This window comes from Phoca vitulina, unplaced genomic scaffold (genome assembly GCF_004348235.1).
Source record: "Phoca vitulina isolate PV1807 unplaced genomic scaffold, GSC_HSeal_1.0 scaffold22, whole genome shotgun sequence".
NCBI classification, from domain to species: Eukaryota; Metazoa; Chordata; class Mammalia; order Carnivora; family Phocidae; genus Phoca; species Phoca vitulina.
In genome coordinates this window covers 22090940-22105324 of record NW_022589725.1, presented here as the reverse complement: position 1 = coordinate 22105324, position 14385 = coordinate 22090940, and positions in this window count along the sequence as shown.

Below are 14385 nucleotides of genomic sequence, written 5' to 3'. Positions count from 1 at the left end.
GAGCTGTAGCATTGCTCTGTTAAAAGAATAAAGAAAGATAAACCATAATAGATTTGATTCCTGCACCTACCAGTCTGGTGTCTGGCCCACAGTTCCGCCAAGGCCCACAAATACAGCCACATTGCCAAATCTGTTAGATCACTGGTTCTCAACTTTACTTAAGGTGGTCCTGGAAAGCTTTTAAAATCCAGACACCCTGTCCCTACTTAAGCCCAATTAAAGCAGAGGCTTTATGGGTAGAGGACAGATACCTGTGTTGTTTTTTGTTTTTTAATATTCTCTAGTTGATTCCAAAATGCAGCCAAGGTCAAGAACTGCTAGGTCCTTTTAGTCAATATTGTACTAAACTTCGCAGCAATTTTTGATATTGGCTCCTCCCCCTTCTCGGGAACCAGTGACCTTGGCTTCCATGACTCCACACTCTCCTGCTTTCCTCTTTTCTTTCAATTCCTCTATTTTTCTTTTTCATTCTCATGTGTGAGCTTCTCTTCTTCTAGATTTCTACATTATGGAAATCTTCAGACTTCAGCTCTTGAGGCAGATTCATCACCTGGGTCTAGTTGATATAATTTATTCCTATGCCTCTAATCACCATCATAAAACCAAAAGCTCCTAAATTTATGTCACTAACCCAGATTTCTTTTTTGGAGTTTGTTTATCCCCTTGGCTATTTTACAGACATCTTTAACTAAACATAACATATCCCAAACCAGACCCTCAACCTCAAATGTGTGCTCTTTTGATGTCTTCTTTGCTCTCACTAAGCAATGCAAACTCTCCAGTTGTACAAGCCAGAAATCTGGGAGGTGATCTCCGTGCTGTCCCTCCTCAAACCCCACCCACAGATCCAGGCCTTGGTCACATCCCATCTTGTCTACTTCCAAACACACTTCAAAGCCACCCCCTTCTCTCTGCCTCCATAACTGCATTAGGCATTTCTTTGTTGCATCATACGTTGCCCTAAAACTTAGTGCCTAAAAACAATGAATGTTTTATATCACATACAGTTTCTGGAGGTCAAGGATATGGGAGTGGCTTAGCTGGATGATTCTGGCTAGGAGTCTGATGAGATGTTGGCCAGGGCTGCAGTCTTCTGAAAGCTTGACTAGCACTGGAAGATCTGCTTCCAGTGGTGGCACATCCACATGGCTGGGGAGGTTTGTGCTAGCAGTTGGCAGGAGGCATCGGTTCCTCCCCTACATGGAACTCTCTATAGGGCTGCTTGAGTGTTCTCAGGACATGGTGGCTGAATGCCTTCAAAGGGAGTGATCCATGAGAGAGCAAACAGGAGGCTGTTTTGTCTCTTCTGGCTGACTTTTCGTAGTCACACAATATCATTTTTGTATGGTCTTATTGCTTACCCGGATCAGCCCTATTTAATGTTCTAGGGAACGACACCAGGATATGAAACCCAGGAGGAAAGGATCATAGGGGCTGATTTGGAGACTGGCTAACACAACTGCCAATACTCTAAGCCGTGCTGCAATCATTTCTCACCAAGAATATTAAAATAACTGATCACTGCGGCGCCTGGGTGGCTCAGTCGTTAAGCGTCTGCCTTCGGCTCAGGTCATGATCCCAGGGTCCTGGGGTCGAGCCCCACATCGGGCTCCCTGCTCAGCAAAGAGCTTGCTTCTCCCTCTCCCACTCCCCCTGCTTGTGCTCTGTCTGTCAAATAAATAAATAAAATCTTTAAAAAATAAAAAATAAAAAATAAAATAAAATAACTGATCACTTCTAACTTTGCCTTCATTTCAGCTTTTTCTATAAAGCAGCTACGATGATCTATTTTTTTTCCCCACAATCACCTTCTAATAAAGAGAACTGGATCATGTCATCTGTCAGCTTGCATCCTTTAAATGCCATTATATTGAACTTAGAAAGTCACACTCCTTACTCTTCCCTGCAAGTGCTCAACATCTGGCTCTAGCCTCCCTTTCAACCTCATCCTCAGCTCCTCAGGCCATTCTGGTCTTCCTTGCAGCATACTCCTCCCCAGCCAGGCTCTCTCTCACTTCAGAGCCTTTGAGGTGGTTACTTTGTGTACAGATTGCCTCCCTCTCTCTCCTCCCAGTCTGGCAGTTTCCACTCATTCTTTAGGTCTCAGATTAGATACTTTCTCAGAGAAGCCCTCTGGGTCTCCCAGCCTAAAACTTTACGCAGTAACATTCATCACAATTTATAAGGATACTTTGTGTTTATTTACTTACTGTCTCCCAGGACCACAGCAGTAAGGGCCCAGGGAGCAGTGACTGAGCTTTGCTCAGGTCCCACACTAGGTGCCTAGGATACTGACAGGAAAATAGGAGATCCTTAATATTTACTGAAAGCAATGAATGACCGAGTGGCTTATAGTCTTTAAGTGAGGATTTCACTTGAACTCCCCCAATTTCAACTTATGTTTCTCTTCTTTTAAGCTTTGCCAACAATTCTAACGCTGGAGGTGAGAAAATGGAGATGGGAAAACCAGACACAACCGGAGAAGTTTAGATAAAAATGAAAACCGTTCTCTCTCTCTTCTGCTGATCCTTTTCCCCCCAAAAGCCTAAAAAGGATGAAACTATTTGGACTTATTGATTTTGAAAATGATGTAGAAAAGAATTTAAGAACATTCTGCTCCATTCAAGATGATTTCTATAAGTAGAAAAGGAGATCTAGAAAAGCCCCAAACCAATTACTACATTTGAATCGATAAGTACATTTTACATTTTTTGTCAGACGTTTCTTACCAAAAGGCTTGGAGAATATCATCTGTTCTTGTGTTTTTTTCCGTGCATTCCTACTCACGCATATCAAATGAAGAAAAGCCTAAGGTGAGGTGCTCACATTTGCATCATAAAACACGTGGCACATTTCGAAATTGACATCACAAGGGTAACTTCAATGCTACGCAACACATGTATCTGCTGATGTGTGGTCTAGGAAGTGTTCTTATCCTATCAGTTCTGCGGCCCACCGTGTCCTCCAAAAAAGAAACGCTTTTGCCAAATCATGTGTAGAGTTTTTGAGACCACTTGCTCCCTGCTTATGTACAATTCCTTCACTTCTTCAGAATGATTAACACTTTTTATGCATCCTGGAGCCTGGGCTGGAACTGAGACTCCAATAGGAGGGTGGTGGAGTAAGGGGGAGCCCCTCACCAGCGGGCACTGATGAGAAGCAGCCCTTTAGAAGAAGACTTGCTCCAGACGAATAGCTGTGTTATGAGGGGCAAAAGGGAGTGCTGATATGGTCCAGTAGAAAGAAACAAGGGAACAGGAAGGAACAGGTGCAGGAACTCAAGAGTGTAACAGGGATGAATTAGCTTCAGAATGAACCTCTCTCCAGCGGACTAGGCACCAAGGAGGTACATGCATGATTTTTAGTTGCTTACCATGACTCATTTTAAAATAATTTAAGTGTAGATTACCTTGCATTTTCAACGTGGCAGGAAAATCCCTTCAGAGATTTACAAGGCAACCAGATGGATTTGGGGAAGTAACTGATTTCTGTTTAATTCTGCTGATTCTTGAGGGCACCTGGGTGGCTCAGTCTTTAAGCGTCTGCCTTCAGCTCAGGTCATGATCCCAGGGTCCTGGGATCGAGCCCCGCATCGGGCTCCCTGCTCGGCGGGAAGCCTGCTTCTCCCTCTCCCACTCCCCCCGCTTGTGTTCCCTCTCTCGCTGTGTCTCTCTTGGTCAAATAAATAAAAATCTTAAAAAAAAAAAGAAATCTTTCTTTAAAAAAAACAAATTCTGCTGATTCTTCCCTCATCCTAGGAATTTCCTTCACTTTAGTAACACCACAATATCCTTTGAAGGGCAGTTCTTTTTGTATGAGGGCTCTCAACACAAACCAATTTAATCCAAAGAGAGCGTGATGGTCCATGAAGTTTAGAATCTCTAGGGGTAGACTGCGCAAGACTGCACGGAACCCTTGAGAAGTGTGTCTCTTTCCTGGGCTTGTGGGCACTCGCTCTCCAGCTCTCTTGCTCCTTCAGCTCTGCTTAAATTTGTGTGAGTGCCAAGCTCAGCCAAAATGTCCCCACAACGTGGCACAGATGTCTACCCGCAGCTCCAGACTTACATCCCGTTAGAATCCCAAATGGAAAGAGGTACTCTCTCCCAGTCAGTTCAGTAAAGACCCTGGTTGGGTTCTCCACGGATCTGGTTTGGGCCTCTTCCTCCACCCAGCTTCTGTTTTGGTTCTGGTTATACTGTCTTCATTTCATTTCTTGGAATGGACCTGCCCTGCAAAATGCTGTTCCTTCCATCAGACTCTTCCCTTCCATCAGGGCCAACTGAATTCCTTACTCATCCTTCAGATCTCAGCTAAAATGGTATTGTATCAGTGTGAAGTCCCCTGATTTTGTAGAGACTCTGTGACTTTACATGTGGCCTCAAAACAGCGTTCCTTGCAGCTATGCTAGGCCAGCTCAATAAATGTGTTTCTGGGCCCACAGTTAATTAACTTTTTTTTTTTTAAGATTTTATTTATTTATTAGAGTGCACACGAGCAGGGTTGGGAGAGGGGAGGCAGAGGGAGAAGCAGACTCCCCACTGAGCAGGGAGCCTGACAAGGGGCTTGGGGCTCCATCCCTGGACCCTAAGTTCATGACCCAAGCTGAAGGCAGATGCTTAACTGACTGAGCCACCCAGGTGTCCCTGGGCCCACAGTTATCTTGATCGTGTATAATCTAAAGATGAAGTGTGCCCTACCTATCCTGAATACCTAAGAAAGACCCTGGGGGTGGAGGGGTGGTATGCCTGGAACCTTAGAGCCAAATATGATTCCTTATGCTCTATCTTGCTGTGTTGTGCCCTCTACCTGTATTAAAACCTTACGTGAGCATAGGTGAGGATGTAGAGAAAAGGGAACCCTCTTGCACTGTTGGTGGGAATACAAATTGGTGCAGCCACTCGGGGAAACAGTATGGAGGTTCCTCAGAAAGTGAAAAATAGAACTACCCTATGACGCAACAATCACACTACTGGGTATTTTCTCAAACAATAAATAAAATACTAATTCAAAGGGATACATGTACCCCAATGCTTGTAGCAGCATTATCTACAATAGCCAAATTATGGAAACAGCCCCAGTGTCCATCAATTGATGAATGGATAAAGATGTGATCTTATCCACAATGGAATATTAGCCCTAAAAAAGAATGAAATCTTGCCATTTGCAATGGCATGGATGGATCTAGAGAGTATTATGCTAAGCAAAATAAGATCAAGAAAGACAAACACCATATGATTTCACTCATGTGGAATTTAAGAAACAAAACAAATGAGCAAAGGGGGAAAAAGAGAGAGAAGCAAACCAAGAAACAGACTCTTACTATAGAGAACAAACTGATGGTTACCAGAAGGGGGGGCGGGGGGATGAGTGAAAGAGGTGACCAGGATTAAGAATACACTTACCATGATGAGCACTGAGTAATGTAGAGACTTGTTGAATCACTATATTGTATACCTGAAACTAATATTACACTGTATGTTAACTAACTGGAATTTAAAAAAGAAAACCTTACAGGAGTATGCCCTGTGGAATCTTGTCTTAATGATAATCATTAATTATCCAAACTTGTGTGATTGTCACATATGGATTTTGTGGTTATTCTATTAAAATGGGTCTCTGCTACCAAACTGGAAGCTCTATCAGGGTAGGGGCCAAGCCTGATTTTTGCATTTTATTTTCTCCTGACATGCCATCATGCCTGATACATGGCGAGTTAGGATCCAACCAGGAAAACAGAAACCACTCTGAGTTCTTACAGAAGGGAAGTTAATGCAAGGAATAGGTGGTGCAGCTGATAGAAGACGCTGAGTGAGACAGCCCAGATATGAACAAGCTGGAACCATCCCCAAGCTGGAGGGACAGGAGGATGGGGTGGTGGACAAGAGCCCAGAGGCCAGGTTCACCTGGTGGAAGCTGGAACCATGGTAGGGTGCTCAGGGGAGAGCAGGTGCCATGGGGAGATGGACAAAGCTATTGCATGGGAGCTGCCCAAGGGCAAGGAGAGGACTGGAGAACTAGCTTGGCTTCTCCTCTCCTTCCTTTCTTCTCCCATCTTTTACCAGTGTCTGCCCTTGCCTAAATCCAGTTGGAAGCCAGGTGATGCAGAAACCTGGGTTTCTCTCCATGATACACCACATGGGGCAAACAAGGAACAGTTCCCGGATCGTCCTTATCAGTGCTCAATAAATATATGCTGAATGAATGAATCCGACCAAATTGTGCACAAAAACTGTTGCTGGTTGATTCAAAATTCTAGTGGTACCAGTCTTGAAAGGTCTAGATCTACAACAAAAATGCACATGTTACAGAGATCCCTCAGTAGGGCAGAATCTGGAGAAACATAGCCTGGCTGATGTCATTTCATGATAATTCTATCACTGACCAATCCTCCTTCTGGCTGACACTCTTCTTTCTTTAGCTGTGCAATATGTTGCTTTAGCTTGGGATCCATTCAGACTTGTCAGGAATACTTTGTCTATTGTTCATTTCATTCTTCTTGTCTTAATTTCATTATCTTAATTTTTGTGAGGAAATACTTATTTCTCTTATTTCCAACTTCCTTAAGAGAGGAGCATCACATTGGAGCCTGCATGTCCCAACAACAAAGAACATAATAATCTCCCAGGTTTAGAGAAATACATGGATATTTCAAGCCATCTTATAAAAAAGTCACTAAACCGGGGCGCCTGGGTGGCTCAGTCGTTAAGCGTCTGCCTTCGGCTCAGGTCATAATCCCAGGGTCCTGGGATCGAGCCCTGCATCGGGCTCCCTGCTCTGCGGGAAGCCTGCTTCTCCCTCTCCCACTCCCCCTGCTTGTGTTCCCTCTCTCGCTGTGTCTCTCTCTGTCAAATAAATAAATAAAATCTTAAAAAAAAAAAAAGTCACTAAACCTGTGGAAATCAGATCATCTTTTATGTATTAGTTCTTCAAAGTCTTATTTACTGAAGATAAAAGGAAAGACATCATTATTAATCCTGAATAAAATACACACACATATGCATCACATAATACTCAACTATTTATCTGGGATAAAAAAAAATCTCCAGTGAATTCCAGAATATTAACAGAATATTTCATTCTTCTTTATTGCCCAGATAAAATTCATGATGTAGTAACAATTACCTAAGGACCTAAGAATGTTAACATGAGCTTATCTGATGTGCACAAACACCTCATCTGCCTTCATTTATAAATTTCCCCCATGATCCATTGTTAAAGAAACACAAATCCAGGAAAAAATGTACCCCCTGTACAAATATTTAGAAAATAATAACAGTTCAGATGACTACTGCAAATTTATAGCTGTGGGTAGAAGGCATCTAAATTCTTCCCTTCCTCTCTTGTCATCCCACCTCCTCAAAAACAAACTTCAGGCTCAGTGGTTTTCTTGGGCACCTTCATGGCTACATAGGAAATTTGCTAAATTGTGAATTCAATAAAAATTGCTAAATTAACCGCACGGCGGGGGGGTGATTCATTTATACCAATTAGACATGACCTTCTCCTGAGCATGGGGTTTGAATGCGTCCGTCTGTCTCTCACAGTTATAATTTTCAATGATTGATAATGCTCAACTCAAGCTTGAAGAAACAGAAATGACTTTCTCCTTTTAGGTAGCTGCTGAATTGACTCTCATTGCTGTTCTTGCTCATTCTGTATCCTTAAGAATGATTTAGACAAGTTTGGAAGTTTGTAAAAGTTACTTTTCTTTTTAAGAGAGAGACAACTTGTTATACAAAATAAACCCCAAGAAATCACCGTCAAAAACTTTACGCCCAAACTTTGCGCCCATAAACATGTCATTTGTAGCAGATGCTACCAAATTCCCCTCACCAGCTGACACACGCATTGCTCTGTGGCTCAGAGCTCCCCCCTTCTCTGGAGGATTGCCATTGGCTGATGGGAGCCACCTTGCATCTGTGAGGTTTCTGTCCCCACAGGTGGCTGGCCAATGACTGACTGATGGAGGGTACAACAGTCAGCCTCCTTCCCTCAGGGCAGGGCAGCGCCAGTGGTGCAATCCATCCTCCATAGCTCCCCTTGGAGTCAGGCGCAATCTAACTTTCTCTTCCTTAGGTCCTCGCCCTGCTTTATCCTGCATCCCTCATGCCCTGAAAAGTCTCTTCTGGGAGCATTCTTGCAATAAAGCATTTACAGAAGAGTTTCCATCTCAAGCTCTAGTTCTAGGGAGCTCGAACTAAGACTCTGTTTTAATAACCTATTTTCATTCTAGAAGAAGTTGGGTTAGGCTCTAGAAACAAACAAAAAAAGTAAACATTTGGGCCACTAGAATTAGTGTGGCTAGAATTAAGTGACTATATTCATAGCAAAGGGGTCATGTTCATCTTTCTCTGATTATCAGAAACCAGATAAAGAAAATGTCTCCGTGTTTAAATCACTTCAACTGACAGTCTGAAAGTGATTCTGCTTTGATGAACCTTTACTCTTCTGATGGTCTAGGTCTGGATCTCCATCCCTGTGCCTTCTTTTGGTTTACCTTGCCCCTAGAGACTGAAAGAGGGTTAAAAACGGGTCACTTACTGAGTACTGACTGCATAGACACAAAACTAGAAACCTTACAGGTGTAATTCCATTTGATTCTCATGACAGGTTATTGAGGGTCAGATTATTATCCCTACTTCATAGAGGATGACACTGAGATTCAGAGACCATTTGTAACTTGATCCAAGCATAGGCAGCTAGGAAATGGCAGAGTGAGGATTCAAATCCAGGTCTGCTGACTACAAAAGCCTCATTCATTTTTTTTTTTTTTTAATTAACACATAATATATTATTGGTTTCAGAGGTACAGGTCTGAGATTCATCAGTCTTATATGATACCCAGTGCTCATTACATCGCGTGCCCTCCTTAATGTCCATCAACCAGTTACCTCATCCCCCCACCTCCCTCCCCTCCAGCAACCCTCAGTTTGTTTCCTATGATTAAGAGTCTCTTACGGTTTGTCTCCCTCTCTGGTTTCATCTTGTTTTTTTTTCCCTCCCTTCCCCTATGATTCTCTCTTTTCTTTCTTTTTTTTTTTTTCTTTAAGATTTTATTTATTTGACAGAGAGAGACACAGCGAGAGAGGGAACACAAGCAAGGGGAGTGGGAGAGGGAGAGGGAGAAGCAGGCTTCCCGCAGAGCAGGGAGCCCAATGCGGGGCTCAATCCCAGGACTCTGGGATCATGACCCAAGCTGAAGGCAGACGCTTAACAACTGAGCCACCCAGGCGCCCCTCTGTTTTCTTTCTTAAATTCCACATATCAGCAAGATCATATGATAATTGTCTTTCTCTGATTGACTTATTTCGCTTAGTATAACACCCTCTAGTTCCATCCACCTTGTTGCAAATAGCAAGATTTCACTTTTTTTTTTTTGATGGCTACAGAATTTTCCATTGTATATATACACCACATCTTCTTTATCCATTCATCTGTGGATGGACATCTGGGCTCTTTCCATAGTTTGGCGGTTGTGGACATTGCTGCTATAAACATTGGGATGCAGGTGCTCTTTCAGATCACTGCATTTGTATCAAAAGCCACATTCTTAACCAATTTACACAGTGCCAATTTAAAGATAAGGACATACATGGAAGAGAGTATTTCCTTTTTTTATTTGAGAGTATTTCCCTCTAAACTTAAGCATCTACATCTTCATTTCTGCAGCAGGGTCGGTGTCCCTTTTCTCATACTGCACCCACCGTCAGCTCCTGCAGGCTTTCCAACCACTGGTTCCCCCAGGACCCACAATTCAATTTATTGAATTGCCTTTGAGCACTGAGATAGCCTTACCAGTACCTTCCCTAGGCTGTAGTTATTAACAGATGCAGGAATCCAAAAGCCCAGTACTTTTTGCCTGTTCTCTATAGCTCTCCAGGAGTTAAAACGAAGCTGGGGTGGTGGGGGGCTTCACCAGAAAGCTCACCCTTATTTGGTTTCCTTCACTTCTCTGTCCTGCTCACCCCCACCCCCTGCACTCCCCAACCCCTTGTGCCCCCCCCAGTGGTCTCCCCAAGAGTATTTTCTCAACAAATCACCTGCTCCTGAATTCCTGGCTCAGTGTCTCCTTCTGAGAGAATCATAACTAAGTCAATATACATAAAGGAATGGAACAGACAAATACTACTAAAATCACTTTGGCATTCTGGACTTCTGGATGAACTTGTTTTGTTTTTTTCAAAGAAATAATTTTGTTGTTTATTGAAAAGTAATACATGCTCATTGTTAAAAAGAAGGATAGCAAATATAAATTAAGACAATAAAAGTCAATTCAGAATTCTAAAACTCAGAAAAATTACTATTTGAGTATTGCATATTTATATGTCTGAAATTACTATACATACCATTTATACTGGCTTTTTTTTTTTTAAATATTTTATTTATTTGGGAGAGAGAGCACGAGTGGGGACAGGGCCAAAAGGAGAGGGAGAGGGACAAGCAGACTCCCCACTGAGTGCAGAGCCCAACGTGGGGTTCTATCCCAGGACCCCGAGATCATGACCTGAGTCAAAGTCAAATGCCTACTGACTGAGCCACCCAGGCGCCCCTATGCTATTTTTTTTAAAATGTCTTTGACATGCTTTCTTTCTATGCCAGTAAAATTTCCTCTACAAAATGTTTTTTTAAGCTTATATAGTGTTCAGTACTGTAATTTTTGGGGGTGGGACCAAGCCTTCAGGTGATGCTACTGGTCCATGGACCACTCTTTGATTAGTACTGATGGCTTTCTAAGGCCATCAGAGAACTCTGGCTTTGGTCTGTTTCGGTTTAGTGTTAATCTTGAAATAAACTTAGTCATTTGAATGTTCCCTCACACAATTCCCATTCAAACATGTTGATGAGTCATTCAAATGAATATAGACATATATGGGGAAAGAGAATTAATAGGACTTGACATTAATACTTTCTCTCAGTGAACATTTGCAAGTGGCTGAAGGTGATCACAGAACACTACTATAGATGCAACTAACACTGAGGAAGTGTTGTATTCACTAGGGGGACAGCAGAAATTTAGACCTTCTGATAGTCTGCTATTCTCCTTGTTCTTGAATAAAACCATGGGTAAGGCATTTCCCACCGTATTCAAGAAATAAAATGTCCTCTAATTATTTGAGGAAAAACCATGGGTAAGGCATTTCCCATCGTATTCAAGAAATAAAATGTCCTCTAATTATTTGAGGAAACAACATGTCTTGTTCTCAGGAGCCACCTTGAAGGGGCTTCCACTAGCCAAATCAGGGACAATTGAAAATCAAAGTCATGTTAGTAAAGGATTATAACTCATTAAATAAAAAAGGAATGCATGGGTCCATACTTATTTAAATACATAAATTAACGGGTTAGAAGAAATAGTTCTGTCCCAAAGTAGAAAACCAACTAAGAAATGCTGACAGAATGATGAAATTAGAAAATCATCTTATGACAGCCATCACTGTTATAACCATTTCAGACAAAAATCATGAATGTTAAAGTTAGTAGGTGAAAATTATGGGGGTAACAGGAAATTTATATAGTTTCATAGGTTTTATTCATAAGATACTAAGTACAAAGGGAAAAATAATAGCTTTACAGTAGAGAAATACCACTTCACCAGATGGATACCACTTTAACCAAGAGATTAGAGTTCACAAAGTTTACATCACATATCAACATCACGTGCCTCCCGATATGATGTACTGAGAAGGGCACAATATCACATCTGTGGTATTCCTGCCTAAAATGTATCACTTGAAGCTATCTTGAGGAAACATAAGATATCAAAATTGAAGGACATTTTACAAAATAACTGGCATGCATTCTTCTAATATATCAATGTCAAAAAAAATGAGATGAAGGAGATGGGGCAACTCATGCAGCCCATGATCTGGGATTTTCTTTCACTGTAAAGGATATGATTGCGACAAATAACAAAATCTGAACAAGGTCTGTAGACTAGTTAATTCAAATATTAATTTCCTAATTTTGGCAGCTGTAATATGGTTCTGTAAAAGAATGTCTTTGTTTTTTGGAGATATGTACTGAAGTATGTAAGGTAAGGGACATCATGTCTTCCACTGACACTCCAATAGTTGAGGAAAACAAATTATACATACATGGGTATATGGAGAGAGAAAGAAAGAAAGAAGATATGTGGTTAACATGTAGGTAATCTGGGCGAAGGATATACAGGAATTCTTTGTAAAATTCTTGCAACTTTTGTGTACATTTCAAAACTTTAAAATAATTAAAAATAAACATATACACACAAAACTCATAAAACAAACAAAATTCAGTTCTGTCTAATAGCAAATCTCCAGGCTCCATAATATACAACTTGTAAGGAACTCCAGCTCAAGCCTGCCTCAGGGGAAAGTGGGACTGGTTACCTACTTGCTCACTCATCCAGCCTCCTCACCACTCACTAGCTCCATTAAAGGCTCTTCCACAGGTGGAAAGTGAGGGAGGGGATAAAGCAAAGGGTTTTTGTCATACATGGCTGACAGAGTTGTAATTTGGAGTCTGTGCCCTTTGCTAAGGCAATCCTAAAGTGAATTTCTGTCTGTGGATATTTTTGGCACTCCTGCCCAGCATTCACTGTATTTCCTGTGTGGGTGATGCCTCCCCTCACTTTTTACTCAGCAGTACGCCTCCAGCAATGGTCAGTTTTCTGTCTCAATTTGGCTAGGTTATAGCAACCAGTTACTCAGTCAAACAGTAAGTGTAGGTGTTGTCGTGAAGGAGCTGCGTAGATGCAATTAACATTTACAATTAGTTGACTCTATGTAAAGGAGATTATCCTCTGTAATCTGGGTGGGCCTGATCGTCTCAGTTGAAAGGCCTTAACAGCAGAATTGAAGTTTCCCTGTGGAAGAAGAGATTCCACTTGTGAACTGCAGGGACAGCTCTCACCCTCTCACCTAAGAGTTTCCAGCCTGGCCTTCCTGGCCTGCTCTGCCAGTTCCACAATCATGTAAGTGAGCCCCTTGCAGTAAATCCCTTTCTCTATCTATCTATCTATCTATCTATCTATCTATCTATCATCTATCTATCTATGTATGTATCTATCATCGCCTATCTATCTATACTACTGGTTCTATTTCTCTGGTAGAATCCTGACATACCTCTTTTCCAAGTATCAGGCCCCTGCCCTAAATCCCAATGGACAATTGTAAGGGTTCATGGTGGGTCTCTTAAACCCCCTCTTCTCCCTTGCTCCCGCCCCATACACTTGCCTTAAGAAAAAGTCACATATGATATCTGGTCATTCTTTATTATATATATGTTTTTTTGGCATCTGGGAATTTTGCTCCAAGTTTCAGCTAGTGTATGAATACCACTTGAACTGTTTCTTAATTGCACAAAACCCTGGGGGCACATCCTCCTTGCTGGGGAAATGCTTATTTTATAGTAAACAGAAAAGGGAAGGCACTTTTTTTTAAAGGTTTTATTTATTTATTTGACACACAGAGAGAGAGCACAAGTAGGCAGAGCGACAGAGGGAGAGGCAGAAGCAGGCTCCCCACTGAGCAAAGAGCCCGATGTGGGGCTCAATCCCTGGACCCCAGGATCATGACCCGAGCTGAAGGCAGACACTTAACCGACTGAGCTACCCAGGCATCCCAGGGAACGCACTTTTAAAATTTTTGCTAGGGGGTCTCAGAATCATAACTAGTACTGTAGTTGTTATCTTAGTTTGGGTCCTTCCAGAAGCAACCTTGAGACAAGGGTTTAGGTATATGTATTTCAGAGGTGATCTTGATAAAGATCTGTAGGTGTGGGAAAAATGTGGGAGGACAGAGAAGGGAAGGTGGCCAGTGAAGGGTGTGTTATCAAATTACCACTGTGGGCAATGTGATCTTAACCTCTCAGGGGAGCTTTAGCAATCAGTAGGAATGCGCACTTCCAAACAATCCAACTAGGGCAGTGAGGGAGCTGGGGTGTTAATACACCATATCTGTTCAGTCTCTGGTTGAGAGCTGCTTCCAGGAGGCTCTCATTCTCACGTACTTGGGTCCTACTGTGTCAGAGGCAGCCTTCCAGCATCTGGAAGTCAGGCCTACCTCAATCCCAAAGCAGAGGAGAAAGGCGTGGAGTGCTGACAGCGTCTGCTAGAGGTGATAAAGTTTATCTGACCCAAGGTATCGCATACATACCACTATCTAATACATACAATGGTGTGTCAGAAACAAACTCCTTACTTAATGGATTAAAACTACTTCTCTTCCCGGGGTGCCTGGGTGGCTCAGTTGTTTCGGCTCAGGTCATGGTCCCAGGGTCTTGGGATCAAGCCCTGCATCGGGCTCTCTGCTCCATGGGAGGCCTGTTTTTCCCTCTCCCACTCCCCCTGCTTGTGTTCCCTCTCTTGCTGTGTTTCTTTCTGTCAAATAAATAAATAAAATCTTT